This window comes from Camelus ferus, chromosome 2 (assembly GCF_009834535.1).
Source record: "Camelus ferus isolate YT-003-E chromosome 2, BCGSAC_Cfer_1.0, whole genome shotgun sequence".
NCBI lineage: Eukaryota > Metazoa > Chordata > Mammalia > Artiodactyla > Camelidae > Camelus > Camelus ferus.
Genome location: NC_045697.1, coordinates 68818112 through 68832365, shown reverse-complemented (window position 1 = coordinate 68832365; position 14254 = coordinate 68818112). Strand labels below are relative to the sequence as shown.

The window sequence follows — 14254 nt, the reverse complement described above, 5'->3', positions numbered from 1 at the left end:
ATGCTAAGGATGTGTTCTACCATTGAGCTATACCCTCCCCCCTGTTTTATTTTTTAGATTCCACATATAAGTGACACTATAAAGTATTTGTCATTTTATGTCTGACTTATTTTACTAAGCATAATGCCATCCAAGTCCATCCATGTTGTTGCAAATGGCAAAATCTCATTCTTTTTTATGTCTGAGAAGTATTCCATTGCATATATATACAGTATCTTCCTATCCATTCATCTGTTGCTGGACATTTATGTTGCTTCCATACTTTGGCTATTGTAAGTAATGCTGCTTTGTATATTGGGGTGCATGTGTCTTTTTGAATTGATGTTTTTGTTTTCTTCGGACATATACCCAGGACTGGAATTGCTGAGTCATATGGTAGTTCTGTTTTTAGTTTTGTGAGGAACCTCCCTACTGTTTTCCACAGTGGCTGCACCAAATTACATTCCCACCAGCAGTGCACAAGGGTTCTCTTTTCTCCATATCCTCACCAACTTTTGTTATTTCATTTTATTTTTTTTTTGACGATAGCCGTTCTGACAGGTGTGAGGTGATATCTCGATACGGTTTTGATTTGCATTTCTTTGCTGATTAACAGTGTTGAATATCTTTTCTTGTGCCTGTTAGCCATCTGTATATCTTCTTTGAAAAATGTCTATTCAGGTCTCCTGCCCATTTTTAATTGGGTTGTTTGATTTTTTTGATGTTGCATTTTATGAGCTGTTTATATAGTTTGAATATTAATCCCTTATTGGTCATATCATTTATACATATTTTCTCCCATTCTGTATGTTGTATTTTCATTTTGTACCAGTTTCCTTTGCTGTGCAAAAGCTTTTAAGTTTAATTAGGTTCTATTTATTTATTTTTGCTTTTTATATCCTTTGCCTTAGGAGACAGAACCAAAAATATTGCTATGATTTATATCAAAGAGTGTTCTGCCTATATTTTTTTCTAGGAGTTTTATGGTTTCAGGTCTTACATTTAGATCTTTAATCCATTTTGAGTTTATTTTTGTATATATGGTGTTAGAAAATGTTCTAGTTTCATTCTTCTACATATAGCTGTCCAGTTTTCCCAGCACCACTTGTTGAAGAGACTGTCTGTTTTCCATTGTACTTGCCTCCTTTGTCATAGATTAATTGGCCATAAGTGTGTGGGTTTATTTCTGGGCTCTCTATCCTGTTCCATTGGTCTATGTGTCTGTTTTTGTGCCAGTACCACACTGTTTTGATTACTGTGGCTTTTTAGTTTAGTCTGAAGTCAGGGAGTGTGATTCCTCCAGCTCTGTTCTTCTTTCTCAAGATTGTTTTGACTATTGGGAGACTTTTATGTTTCCATACAAAATTTGAAACTGTTTATTCTAATTCTGTGAAAAATATTGTTGATATTTTGATAGGGATTGCATTGACTCTGTAGATTGCCTTGGGTTGTATGTTCTTTTTTTAAATTGAAGTATAGTTAATTTACAATATTTCAGGTGTACAGCAAAGTGATCCAGTATATATATATACATACACATACACACACATTCTTTTTCAGATTCTTTTCCATTATAGATTATTACAAGATAGTGAATATAGTTCCCTGTACTATACAATAGGTCCTTGTGATTTACCTGTTTTATATATAGTTGTTTGTATCTGCTAATCTCAAATCCAAATTTATCCTCCCCTTCCCCTTTGGTAACCATAAGTTTGTTTTCTGTGTCTGTGAGTCTGTTTCTGTTTTGTAAATAAGTTCCTTATAAGATAAGGATGCCAAGAATACACAGTGGGGAAAGTATTGTCTTTTCAATAAATGGTACTGGTGAACTGGATATTCACATGCAGAAGAATGAAATTGGACCTATTTGTTACACCATACACAAAAATTAATTCAAAATGGATTAAATAATTGAACAAAAGACCTGAAATCCTAGAATCCTAGAAGAAAACATGGAGAAAAATGTTTATCACATTGGTCTTGGCAGTGATTTTTTGAATATGACACCAAAAGCACGGGGAATAAAAGCAAAAATAAATGACTGGAGTTATATCAAACTAAAATGTTCAGCAGAGCAAACAAAGCAGTCAGCACAATGAAAAGGCAACCTGTATAATGGAAGAAAATATTTGCAAACCATGTATCTGATAAAGGGGTAATATCCAAAATAGGTACAGAATTCCTATAGCTCAATAGCAAAAAAACTAATGACCCACTTTAAAAGGTGAAAGACCTGAACAGACACTTCTCAAAAGAAGATACACAAGTGGTCGATGGGTACATGGAAGGATGCTGAACATCACTAATCATCAGGGAAATGCAAATCAAAGCCACAGTGAGCTATTATCTCATGCCTATTAGAATGATTCTTACCCAAAGGACAATTGTTAACAAATGTTGGGGAAGGTGTGGAAAAATGGGAACCTTTGTGTGTTGTTGGTGGAATATAAATTGGTATAGCCATTACAGAAAAACTGTCTGGAGGTTGCTCAAAATATTAAAAATGGAACTACAATACTATGCAGCAATCCTGCTACTGGGTGTATATCCAAAGGAAATGAGATCAGTATCTCAAAGAAATAACTAAACTTTCACGTTTGTTGAAGCATTATTCACAATAGCTAAGATGTGGAAACAACCTAAGTGTCCACTGAGAGATGACTGGATAAAGAAAAGGTAACATGCATATACACTGTGGAATATTATTCAGCCATAAAAAGAAGGAAATTCTGACATTTGCAACAACACGGATAGAACTTGAGGATGTTATGCTAAATGACATGAGCCAGGCAGTAAAAGACAAATGCTGTATGATATCACTTATATATGGAATCTAAAAAATCGAACTCACAGAACTAGACTCTTGAATGTTGGTTGTAGGTGGATGGGGTTTGGGCAGAAAGAGGAGAGGCTGGTAAAAGAATACAAACTTTCAGTTATGAGATGAATAAGTTCAGAGGATCTAATGTACAGGATGGTGATTATTTAATAATACTGTATTGTACACTTGAAACTTGCTGAGTAAATCTTAAATGTTCTCACCAAGAGAAAAAAAAAAAACTATGTGATGAATGTGTTAATTAGCTTGATTTTGGTAATCATTTCACAGTGAATATGTATATCAAGCTATCATGTTGAATACTTTAAATATATATAATTTTTGTTAACTATACCTCAACGAAGCAAAAAAAAAAAAAAAAGATAATACAATTTCTGTAGCTGTGGACCTCGGGAAACCTGGCTACTTAGGAAAATCTGGCACATTTGATTAAAGGCTGGTGTTAATGAGCCCCAAATCACCAGCTAAATTCCTTTGAAGTTCATTTTCTTTATGTAGGTGAAAATTCAGTTCTTTGAACACAATAGATCCTACTTTTGCTTTCCCTAAACTTTCTCTAGATACAAACAATTGACTTACAAGGGAGAGTGGGCTGGAGTCTGGGGAATGCAATGTAAATCATCACTTTTTGAAATCTAGCAAAAAAATATACCATACTATAAATGAGTTTATGATACTTGTATCCAAGTGAACCATCATAGGGTCAAGCAGTGTGGAGCACCACACAGCAGCATAGAATCTATTTATAAATGTATATTAAAATGCAAACTTGGAATCTTTCATTCACTAAGAATCTCAATTCCCTAATGTCTTGGTTTACTTTGTCACTTTAATTTCTATGCTGTACAGATAAAAATTGCAATCTTACTTTCCAAAGTTTAGGTTGAAAACATCGTCTGTAATCCCAGTTACTTGCTACTATCTGTCAGGAGTGTCAGAAAGAGAATTTGATTTAATCTAAAGACTGTTTACATAGCACCCTGCATTCAAGTGAGACTCGCATCTTTGAGGACCTCCAGTTATCAATCCTTTTTGTGTATTTTTGTAATTATCTGTCCCAGACCAGTTTCAGTGGAACACTTTATACACCTAGTCAGAAAAACTGTGAGATATAGAGATAAGGAAACAAAAATGGATCTCTTCCTTCTTTGGCTTGCATCTTAAGAATTCTGTATAAACTGGATGTTTTGTCAAAGTTTTCAGAATAGCTTATTTAACCAAACTACTTGGATGATGTTTCTATTTTATTTATTTGTTTTTGTTTTGGCAGAGAATTTTCAGTTTTCCAAGAGAAAAGGGAATTTTAAGGGAAATTAAGTTTTTTACCCTGTAACTGCTTATATTTGTTAATCAGTTCATTTATTTACCCTATAAATGCATTGAACATTTTGTTCCTAATGTGTTGCTAGATGCTGGACTATGATGATGAGCAAAAGTAGACAAGATCCCTGCCTACGTGGATTTTACACTCTAGTGGGAATAGCAGAAACTAAATGAATATTCAGAGAAACAAATGTAGGGTCATAAGTTACTGTAAAGACTGACAATGATTTAAAACAGTATTTTTTCCCTTTTTAAACTTTCCATATAAGGCTGACTTTGATGGTTAGAGTTCTGTCTTATTGTCTTAAAGTAGGCTTTCATTTCTCTAGTGACCTTGAAATTTTACATATTTGGAGGTAAGAAGAAGGGAAATTTGGATGGAATGAGTTAGGAAAAAATAGCTTGCTGTTATTGCAGTCCAGTGTCATAGATTGGCTAACATTTTACACATTAATCTTTATTAGTAGGAGTTTAAAAGAGAAATCCATCAGGGAATTACAAGTTAAAAATCCTTTCAGAAACTTTGTAAAAGTTTTGATCCATTCACCAGAAAACTGTGAGACTTAGGTTTAGTTTTACATAATAATTCTTAAATAATTATCCATATTTTAAGAATTTGAAAATTAATAATGTGCTGGTATAGAATGTGCAGTAAATGAAAGAGTATAATACTTATAAAATGATTTTCCCTAAGTTAATGGAATCTGGTCTTGAAATAATTTTTTAATATTTGGCTTTGGAAATTTTTGTTTTTCTTCATTTTCATATTCTTTTTCATTACAGGTTACTATACGATATTGAATATAGTTCCCTGTGCTATACAGTACAAACTTGTTATTTGTCTATTTTATGTATCGGTTAATCTTGAACTCCCAATTTATCCCTTCCCACTCTCTTCCCCTCTGGTAACCATAGTTTATTTTCTATGTCTGTGAGTCCATTTCTGTTTTGTAAATAAGTTCATTTGTCTTTTTATTTTTTTTAGATTCCACATATAAGTGATATCAAATGGTATTTTTCTTTCTCTTTCTGGCTTACTTCATTTAGAATGACAATGTACAGGGCCATCCATGTTGCTACAAATGACATTATTTTATTCTTTTTTATGACTGAGTAGTATTCCACTATATAAATATACCACAGCTTCTTTATCCAGTTAGCTGTTGATGGACATTTAGGTTCCTCCCATGTCTTGGCTATTGTAAATAGTGCTGCTATGAACATTGGAGTGCCTATATCTTTTTGAATTAGAGTTCCCTCCAAATATGTGCCCCTGAGTGGGATTGCTAGATCATAGAGTAAGTCTATTTTTAGTGTTTTGAGGAATCTCCATACTGTTTTCCATAACAGCTGCACCAATGAAATTGCTGCCAGAGTGCAGGAGGGCTCCCTTTTCTCCCCACCCTCTCAAGCATTTATCATTTGTGGACTTTTTAATAATGGCCGTTCTGACTGGTGTGAGGTGATACCTCATTGTAGTTTCGATTTGCATTTCTCTGATAATTAGCGATATTGAGCATTTTTTATGTGCCTATTGGCCATTTGGATGTCTTCACTGGAGAATTGTTTAAGTCTTCTGCCCATTTTTGGATTGAGTTGTTTGTTTTTTTTCTTATTAAGTTGTATGAGCTGTTTGTCTATTCTAGAAATTAAGCCCTTATCAGTCTCATCTTTTGCAAATATTTTCTCCCATTCTGCAGGTTTTCCTTTTGTGAAAATTTTTATGTTTTAGTTGATGAAACATCTGTTTATTGTGAATGGTATACGAGTTATATCTGTTCAGTGTATTTTAATTAGCATGGGAATTAATATAATTGATAAATAATTGATATATTTTAGTTTTAGATGTGGCACATTTTATTTGAATTTTATAACCAAAATAGCTAAGAAGCTAGACATGCCTCTTAGCTCTTTTAATTCTCTCAGTTACCTGAGGTATCATTTTCTCAATTTGTTAACGACATACTAAGAAAATAGTCACATAGCTAGTAACTAGCAGTGTCAAGATTAGAACCAAGGTCTATCTTAACTACAAAGTCAGTGATTTTTTTTCTCTATAAACCATACTGTAATCATCTGTTTTTGATGTTTATGTTAGAAAAGAAAAAAGGTTTAAACTCAATGGAGCAAAAAACAGACAATAATGAAATGAACACTCATTAAAAACATACAGGGGATATAGTGATAAAACCTAACCTTATTTTTACATATGAACAATAAAAATTTTTAAATTGAATTAAAAAAAAAACTGATATGACATCAGAAATGAAAAAATGTACGTCTTATATTATTTTCCACACACTAAAAGGATAATAATATTGTGAAAAATTTTGTACCAAAGAATTTGACAGCTTAGATAAAATGGACAAATTTTTTGAAAGGCATAAATTAACAAAACTGCCTTAAGAGACATAGAAAATCTGACTAGTTCAATTCTATATTTCCTAAAGAAATTGAATTCTTAAAGCAAAACTTTCTGACAAGAATATATCAGGCACAAATATTTAAGCAACAAAAAATACTGATCCTGCAGAAACTTTTCTAGAAAATAGAAAAGATGGGAATATTACTTATTTTTTAAATGATATCCAGCACACTGGTTAACAAAAGCATGCAGGTATATTCCAGTAAGAAAACTACAAATCAATATTCCTTATGAACACAGACACAAAAATCCTTAGCAAAATATGATCAAATTGAACTTTGCTGGATGCTTGTTTTACTGTCTTTATAATGACTAGCCTATTGAATTTTCTCTTTCCAACTCTAAGCAGCTAATCAAGATACTGTTCTAATCTAAAGCAGTTCTCTTGCTAAGAGAAGTCTGGTGCCAGATGGGGAAAAAGATTTGTTGTTGTAGTTGTGTGTGTGTGTGTGTGTGTGCGCGCGCGCGTGTGTGTGTGTGTGTGTGTGTTTTAACCCTGATACTTTTACTCTGCTTTAACCCTTCTGCCATTTTCTCCTTCACATTCATCTTCTGTCATAACCACCCTAACACCTGAACACAAAGTTTTTAAAAAGAGATCCATTCTCTTATTCCAGTCATCAGCTTCTTCATTTGTATGGAAACAAACCTATATAAAATTATATTTATTACAAATTATAGTATAACTTGAAATGGAAAATGCTTGGAAACATTTATAGAATGACTTAAAATCATTTTTTTCATGTTAATAAGAGTAATCTGTGGTAATACACTTTAAGGAGAAATCCTCTCATAGAAAGACTGTTTATCAAATGATGCTCTCATGTATTACATTTTTATATTATAATAAGCAAGTGACTTGGAATTGCCTTTCACAATACCTTCTGTCTAAGATACTATGTATTTCTAGATGAACAATTTTTAAATGTATGCCAAGCTTTGTTTTTATCTAACTTCCATTAATTAAAAAACTTACTGGAAAACTATTATGATTTAGCACAACAATTATAATCTACTTAAAAGACTAGTAAAATTACACTGCTTGTATTCTAAAAGATAGGTATTTTTTGTTCTTTAGGCAAGTTATAGCAAATAAGAACTTTGTAGTGTCTGTATTTTTTACATGCAAAATACTTTCTTTTATCTTTGATCGCAAAGTTCAAAAGCATCTCAGGCAGAGTTCATTAAAAAACATTTTTATAGATGATTGTCCTTTTGAAGTAATGTAGAAACATTAAATTAGAATAAATTTTGTCAGAATTTATAGGTTGAATTCACATAAGACTTCTCACCCATTTCCCTTTTGTTGTTTAGCAATGCTGTTTATGGTTTTGAAAAATAACATATAAATCTCTATCATAATGTTATCTTACATTTTAGTAGTTCTTCTGCTTGCATGAAGTAACATAATAAGGAGCACAATTTCTGTATCTTGTGTATCTGTCTCTGCTCTTTATTAAGATTAATATTGTAAATATCACCACTGAGCTATCTCAGTTGTTTTCTGTGGTACAGAGTAAAGTTCAACTTATAAAGCATCTAAGGGAAGAAAGTTAATTATTCATATTTGGAAAACAGTCTTCTAATGAGCTACTGATTAAAAAAAAGTTGGCGGTATGCATTCCCTTAAATGTGTTATTCAATACATTTATAGAATTAGGTCATGTTATGGTACAATCTTGCTAAGGCCCATATATATTACTGGGATTAAAGTTATAAACAGGGATTGAGTGGAATGAACTATTGGAAAATTTCCTTTCATGAGCACTTTATGGTAGTTAAGAATGTAACTGGCAAACTGTTAAATCAGAAGTTGTATTTGATAGGCATCTAGGTCAGAATTGATGGAATGCCTTGTCATCATGAAGAATTGAACAAATTGCTTTTATCAGTCTTAGTCATCTTTGATCAAAGTGAAAAAAAACAAGATGACTCATGTGAATTTTATCTTTGCAGGATAAAGGCTTAAAGCCCATCTTTAAATTATATTTCATGGAATTGTAGAATCCCAAAGGTAGACAGGACTGTGTATATCATCTGATCTAATCTCCATTTACAAATCAGGAATGTGAGAGTCCAAGGGTTAAGGGATGTTCTAACTGTACATAGCTTGTGAGAAGAGCCAAGTGTTCCAGTGTTTAGTCTAATGGTCTTTCTCCCTGACTATAGACTTTATAAGGGAAAAATTTTGTATCTAGATAGATAGATGGATGGATAGATAGATTCCCTCATTTCTCAGCAGCTACATTATAGATATGAGTGTAGATAAAAACAACGTAACAGGATATATGATCATTCTTTTTGTAGTTTAAGGAAATATAGTTCAGTATATCCATAAAACAATTAACAAGGATTCATTCATAGATTATTTAACTCATTGTATAGTTCTCTTTAATCATTGCCAATTGATTATATAAGTCTAAATTATTTGAACTAGAAAAAATATTTTCAGTTTTTTCCTGAATAATATAATAACATTAAATAATATGAATCATTGAATAAGGCAAGAAGAAATTCCACAGTCAAGATTCTGCTTATTCTTACTGATTCAATATAGAGCTACACTTAAACTATCTGTAATTGTTTTGTTTCAGAGATAATTCACATTGAGAAATGATAAATGAAAATTTTCTTGGCAGTGTATCTCAGTGTCTTAATTTCTCTAGTGATATTTTCCCATATGCAGCATCACAATATCATTAGTGCAAGATGAACATCATTATTTAAATCTCTACTAGTGAAGTGTTATCATACATAATTGGCAGAGGCAATTTAAAAGTGAATCAAGAAAATTTGGTTCAAAAATAGTAGCAGCTACTCCTTTAGCAAAAAAAAAAAAAAAAAAAAAAAAAAAAAAAAAGTCTGACACATAGAAAATCACCCAAATTATGGAGCTATTCTATTACGTTAGTTCTAATTTTATGCAATTAAATTTTAATTTTACAAATGAGAATAGACCATAGATAAAGAATTTAATTTCATCATTGGTTGATGGATTCTAAAATCAGAAAATTAATACACAGTAATTTGATACCTTAGGTTGGTAATCTACCAGAGGCATAATATGAGAAAGAAAGGAGAATGATTAATCCACTGTGAGTAACAACTGAAGGGAGATCATTTTTATCCTAGGTAAAGCAAGTATTAGGGCAAATAGTGTTGAAATAATGAAAGGTAGAGAAGTTACTGATTGTATCTTTTTAGTCAACAAAAAGATAGGGGTCTACAATAATTTTTTATATTTATAAAACCAACCAATGAGTAGCTCTGTAGCAGAAAGAGAAAACCAAACTTATCATTGATTTTGCAACCTTTTCTCTGGCACCCTAGAGCTAATTGCACCTGGTTTAGCAACATGGCTGGAAAGATCTTGTGTGGGACTAGGAAACCACCTTGCTTTATTCACAGAACAGAGTCCATCTGGGAGACCTCTGATGGGAATTGGAATTTTTTTTTAACTTTTTGTTGTTGTTGTTGTCTAGGAGACCTGATTAAATTGCCCCGTGACCCCATTTTTAAGTCATGAATAGGACCGTCAGTTTGACCTAATAGAAGGGGACTATTTCATGGTATAATTTTGGCTAAAAATTGACAGGATGAAAAACTGACAAACTTGTATAGGTAGTTGTTATTACAACTTAACTATAAACTGAAAGGTCAACAGCATTTCCCCCATAACTATATGGGAACATCTATTTCTGCATTTTTGTTGAGTATTCTTGGATCAGTTTTCTAGTGTAAAGTGATCATCCTCTAACCGTCATTTACTGAGCTCATGTGTAATGATGGTGATTAAGCATAATGACTGAACTTTATTTTTGTGTAGCATTTGATAGTTCTCAGAGCACTGAAAAAAGAACCTTTTAGTTCTTAAAATAATCTTATGATGTAGGCTGCATAGATTGACTTTATTATTCTGCTATTCCTAAACTTAATCAATGGAAGAACCAGCACAAAATTCTAGACCTTTAGCATGTACTTCAGTGCTTTTTTAAGTCTCACAGTGTTGCCTCTCCAAACCCCATTACACTGAAAAATAACAATAATAATAAAGAACATTCTTTGTCTTTTGGAGATATTTCAGAGAGAATCTTTCTATGTTTGATTGATCTACTTAAATTTCATTAAAACAATAGATATTAAAGGATTTAATGCTTTTAAAAATACTCTTCTTCACTGGAGGGAATGTTCTTCTGTCCGCATTTCTATTGAAATCTCACCCATCATTCCAGTAACATATTAAATATCACTTCCTCCACACTCTTGGCAGATCTCAACTTTGTTCTCTTTAATCCTCTCTCTAAACCATTCAGTCCCCTTATAATATTTTGCTTAAAGTTCAGCCCCTTTACAGTGCTAGGGTTAAAGAAAATTTACTAGTAACAGAATTAAGATTAATGGGAGTAGAAAATAAGGGAAACTATGCATATCTTAAAGTGGTAATAATTAGTACTGATTCCTTTACCATACTGTGTTCACTAGTAATAATAAAGATTCTTCCTTCCCTGAGTTTTAGTGAGACTTTGAGAATTCATTTTGCTTTGTTTTAGATAATACAGATATCAAGGGCCATTTTATTCTTCTGGTCCTCCAACCAACTGTTTAGAGTCATTGTGATTTTACTGTTCTCATGTATCCACTAGAATGTGAATTCCCTGAAGGCATGGATTATATCTCTCTTCTTGGCCATTATATGCTCAGTAACTTAGTGTAGTTCGTGATATATGGTAGACAAACAAATAAATGATTGTCTTTTGTTTTTACCCTATTCTCTTCACCTTTATCCCTCAGTCAATTCTTTTTACATTGAAGTGCCATTCTCCCAGGACCCTATTTACTTGACTTCATCTTTTTTTGTTGGTCACAGTAACTCTACTTTTTCTCTATCATATGCTTTATATCCTTTTCTATTTACCAAACCTTTCTATTATAGGAAGATGATATATAGGATGGACCAGTTACATTTCAATATTCCTTAAAATCTGATTTTATTCAAAGCAGTAATGTACCAGATAAAAGGCTATAAGCCTAGTAGTTCTTTGCAGCTAACATGTCAGCATTGTCTCAGTTTGGACATCATTGTGTGGGACATCTGGGACAACTGCTTAAAGTGGAGACTGGCAGAAGATGCTCTTTGCTCCTTCCACTTCATCTTCTTTTTTTTCCCACACCTGGAGCTCTAGTAGCCATTTTTCTCCCTAGAGCTCCATGTGACTTTGAGGTTAAAAGATACGTTCCATGTATGCTGGGAGAGGAAGATGGAATGGAACTGGGCTCCTCACTAGTGCTGAGCCAACACTCATTATAGACTGCTGATTTCTATATTTTGTGAGAAAAAAAGAAATCTCATTTCTCTTTTGAGTTTTCGGTTATACAAGTGTATACTTGAATGTAATCCTGTTAGAGTGAGCAAGGTAACTCCAACAGAATGTTGAGGGGACCAATAAGATAATGGGCAATAGCAGACACCCTGATCTGGATCCTACCCTTCACTGTGACCCTGATCATTTTCAGCAAAAATACAACCATGAGTGATTGTTGTGAGTGAATTTCTTTTGGAAGCCATTAAATAGTAGAATTGCATTGTACTGAAAAGGTGTATTTGTTGGTTAGGTTTGAAGAGGAGTAACGACTGTGAGGAAAATTAAATGAAACTGAAAATTAAATGAAAATTAAATGAACTGAAAGAGAGTCATAAGGGATTAAGTCCTAGAATTTACAGAGATGGTACGAAGCTCCTATATCCTAGATACTGTAAAATATGTTTTTATACCAAAATTACTTCAAACTCAAAAAGGTAAGAAGACCAGAAAATGATTTGAGGAGAATAGAAATTACACCAAGAGTAGGTTACAATTACCATTTCATTTGTAATGAAATAAAAATCTTAACTGCTGAGAAGTGCTATAAAAGTAAGCATATTTTGATAGAAAATTGTATAAATAAAAGACTAAGTTGCTTTAAAGGGGAAGGAAATGATCTTCGAAGTTTCACTGTGTTAGTTATTCTAGTCTTTTTGGCATTCTTGTTAGTATTGTTTGTGTCTTTCTTTTCCTCAATTGGTTGTGAGAAATTTGAGGGTGGGTCATTGTACTGTATTATTCTTTCTTGCATTTCCTGCATCAACTTGCAGTGGTTAGTATTTAACATATGTTATGGGCACACAACAAGGTGTTGGTGACACCCGGCTTGGTTAAGAATTACCAGAGACTGAAAAAAACATTAGGAAAGTTTAATAGGTGCGCCACTATAGGCAACAGCGGGCCACACAGGAAGGAGGTACCCGTGTGAGCACCTGGGATGGGTGTGCAGGGTCTTTTACTGGGAGGAGGAAGCCGTGAACACAGGGGGCTGCATGATCAATTCATGCACAAGAACCTGATTGGTTGTAAGATCTGTCAGGGACTTCTCTGAATAATAGGTTTTATGACTTTGATAATGGCAGGATGTGAGGTCTGTCTGCCTAGGGTATTGTGAGATGTGCTATCTCCTGGAGTGATGAGTTTTGTTATAGGTAAACACACATAATGAGGAGATGTTTTATATCTTGCAGAAATGCAGGTATGTGAAGGGTCCTGCAGTGGGGAGTGGGAGTTAAGGTGTCAATGGGTACCCTGAGAGCCCAGGGGTGGGAGTTTTATGATTCCAGAGAATGCCAGCCGGCTCCACAACACCTTTATAAAATTCAATTAGAGGGTTTTTTTTTGGGGGGGGGCTCTTTCATTGAACTTTTCAAAGAAAAGTATGAATGTATTAATTTTAGAGTGAAATGTGACTGTTTTTGCTAACATATTTTTAATTCTTTTAAAAGGAGATAACACTTTAAAAATAATTATTCCATGAAATGTGAATTTTTCACATTTAATGTTTATAGATGTTGTGAAAGTCATAAATCTAACATTCTGGTAATAAAATATACACCTTAAAAACTTTTTTGAGTATTGCAATATGAATGACTTAAATATAAAGGGTGTTTTACTTTCTGAATTAAACTATGTTAAGTGGTAAAATAATAAAATTTTGCTTTGTTGCTTTGTGATAAGTATGAATGTAATAGCATGAATGCTGAAGACTGTCCTTATCATTGGATAATTTTATCTTTCAAGTTCGTCATTCCTATAGTATGTGAACATTTTTCTTTATGGAATTGACTTTAAATACTGCAGTGTATGCTTATGAAAATGATATAGCTATTTCATTGTTAGTGTTAGAAATAACATCAACTGCAGTCTTACATAAATGCTTCATTGAAAGTGTAGTCTTCCTTCAGTCATGGAGTTTTGTACTGTGTTTTGTAAAAAGGAAAATACAAAGCGTTGCTTCTGAAAAGAAATTAAAAGTTAGCTTGAAACTAGGAAATCATAGGAAAAAAAGGCATATGAAAGAAGTATGTTTTTTGACTGTAAAAACAGTGATGATGATATGGTTTCATTGTTACGGAAACGACAGGCCAGTCAAGAAACAAGCACCACTCGGAGGGTTGGAGTCCTCAGATGTATTACGCCGGCGGGCTCAGAGGGGCTTCTGCTCCGAAGCTCTGAGCACCTCAAAGGCGTGCGCATGAGGTTTTATAGGGTAAAGTACAAGCTTGGGGTATTCGGCCAATAGGCATGGAACAGCTTTAGCAGCATTATCATCACAAAAGTGGAGGCGGGGAGGCAGCAAACCAACATTCCAAAGCCAGA

General features: G+C 33.2%; 1 protein-coding gene and 1 long non-coding RNA gene across 2 annotated transcripts in view; both read left to right on the top strand.

The window, feature by feature from the left end:
* The window catches only part of STPG2 (sperm tail PG-rich repeat containing 2), a 411510-nt gene that overhangs the window by 183034 nt on the left and 214222 nt on the right, over positions 1 to 14254 (top strand). The gene's annotated exons all lie outside the window — the stretch shown is intronic.
* LOC116657532 lies at positions 2186 to 12659 on the top strand. Its single transcript, XR_004312653.1, has 3 exons — positions 2186 to 2410; positions 5444 to 5446; positions 12649 to 12659. It is a non-coding gene; the product is annotated as an uncharacterized LOC116657532 (long non-coding RNA).